The sequence below is a fragment of the Penaeus vannamei genome, chromosome 5, assembly GCF_042767895.1.
Source record: "Penaeus vannamei isolate JL-2024 chromosome 5, ASM4276789v1, whole genome shotgun sequence".
NCBI lineage: Eukaryota > Metazoa > Arthropoda > Malacostraca > Decapoda > Penaeidae > Penaeus > Penaeus vannamei.
In genome coordinates, this window is record NC_091553.1 from 37,324,950 (window position 1) to 37,327,449 (window position 2,500).

The window sequence follows — 2,500 nt, forward strand, 5'->3', positions numbered from 1 at the left end:
TTCATCACACTGACTGCTTCTATACACGCAGGGACAAGTGAGTGTGTTTGCGCAGAATCATTCAATTTCGTGAATAAGGCCTGGTACTCCGGTCAAGCCCCCCTTTCCCGTTCGGAAGGTGTACAACAATGGAACTAACGCGCATTGCTTGCCATTGTTTCTTCGTGTTGTCCAGGCAGGAGGGCAAAGCGTGGGGGTTGAATTTATTTTCTTGAAACTGGTATTGTGTGGCCATTAGCGTGTCCTCGGGTCAGCTGTGTGAGGTTTTTAGATACTGGATGTCGTTCAAATGCATATTATATTGATACAAAATAAGAGGAAAATAGTGCAGGAAGGTTCAAACTTCAATGGTAGATTGGTATATCAAAGGTATAGTAACACAAAAAATATCGGAATGTTACCCTAAAAAAAATAAATAAAAAATAAATAGATAAATAAAAAAGAAATAGATAAATAAAAAAGAGATAAAAAAGGCAAAACGTAGTTCCATGTAGCATTACGGAATTCCACTCTAAAACAGAATATTTCACATAGAAATGTCACCAATGCAGTTGTCAAAAAACACAAAGTGAATTACAGCCCAACAGGTTAATATGATAGGATTGTAATTGTATTTATGCAACAACAGATACTCGCCCTTCACGCTTCACCTATTTACTGCGTAGTTTGATGCGCTAAATAAAGAACCGATAACAGTAGTATTGTATGATTTTGATAACTATGATAACGATATTTATCATCATAACAGCAGATACAAAAATGGTGATTGTAATGATGTTAACAATTAATATTGTTATAATGATAGGAGCAATTGTACTATCCACGAATTAATGAATAAATGTGATAATCATTTTATCATTATCATCTTCATCAAGCATAATGACGACAATAATAATGATAATGATTCTATTACTAATAATGATGAAAAATATAATAATAATATTGAAAATACTAATGATCGTAGTATTAATAAAAACAATGATCCTAAAATCAATAGTAATAATGATAAAAATTACGATGATGATATTATTGATAATAATAAATGATAATAATATTGTAAATAATAATGATAATAGTATTAATAAAATCGATGATCATGATATCAATAGTAATAATAAAAATTATGATGATGGTAATATTGATAATAATGATAAATGACAAAAAAATGATTGTAATAATAATAATGATAATTATTATTGATACTGATATAATGAGTGTGATAGTAATACCAATGATACCAATAATAACGATAATAACAATAATGATACGGATAATACTATTGATATTAATAAGAATCATGATAAAGCTTAAAGTTTTAAGTAGGTCTTTCTCACTCCAGCAGCCGTAAAAAAAAAAAAAAAAAAAAAAAAATTGAAGTCAGCGAGATAATAATTGCATCGTCAAATTCTGAGAGAAGAGTAGAGGAGGCGAGCGCAACAACAGAGCACACGGAACTAACTCTTCTGATACTGCTAAATAGGGCGTAGAGACCCGGACTTCTCTCTCTCCTAAGCGTTTGTATGACCTCGAAGTCGTCCTGAATAAGACAAGGTGGAAGAGGGAAGTTAAGGAAAGGTGGAGAAGAGGGCTTTCAGAGACGAGAGAATAAAGAGGTAGTAATTACAGAAAGTTTGAATTAGAAATCCAATATGAATGCAATTAGCTTCCTTAGTAAATAATTTTCTTATTTGCCAATATTTGGTTGAGGTTAAAAGGGGTGATACTGCTGTTTTCTCGACGTAAATAGAAAGTATGTACCGTACGTCCGCAGACACGCTTTCTCTCTCTCTCTTTCTCTTTCTCTTTCTCTTTCTCTTTCTCTTTCTCTCTCTCTCTCTCTCTCTCTCTCTCTCTCTCTCTCTCTCTCTCTCTCTCTCTCTCTCTCTCTCTCTCTCTCTCTCTCTCCCTCTCTTTCTCTCTGTCTCTGTCTCTCTCTCTCAGTCTATGTCTCTGTCTCTATCTGACTGTCTGTCTGTCTGTCTGTCTGTCTGTCTCACTCTCTCTCTCTCCACACATAAGCAGATAATTACTTCATTTCACACCAGCTCTTTAGCCAAAGAAATTGAATAATCACACATAGACTTCTGTCCTTCCTCTTTCCGAATATAATGGAAGGAAGTAAAGGAGAAAAAAAGAGTAAGGCAAAATAATGATAGAATCTGGAAGATCAAAGGGCAGGGAAGTTAGCCTCATTAGAGCCCCTCCCCCTCCCCACCCAATCCCCATGTAGAGATGGCATCAAACACTCCACTTACAATAATCCTTGCCACCCCCCCCCTCCATCCTCCAGTCCACCAATAGGCACGCACCTCTTGCAGCTGATAAGCGAAGATTGCAATAGATTCTTGTTATTGGCCTTGGAGTTCTTGTTACCTTATTTCTGTCTGTTTTCCTGTCTTTGTCTTTGGTGGTGTTTGGTCGTCTCGATAATCCTTTTCTCTCGTGGAAACAGAATCAAAAGAAACGGTCGGTTGCTTCTCTCTCTCTCTGACTCTCACAC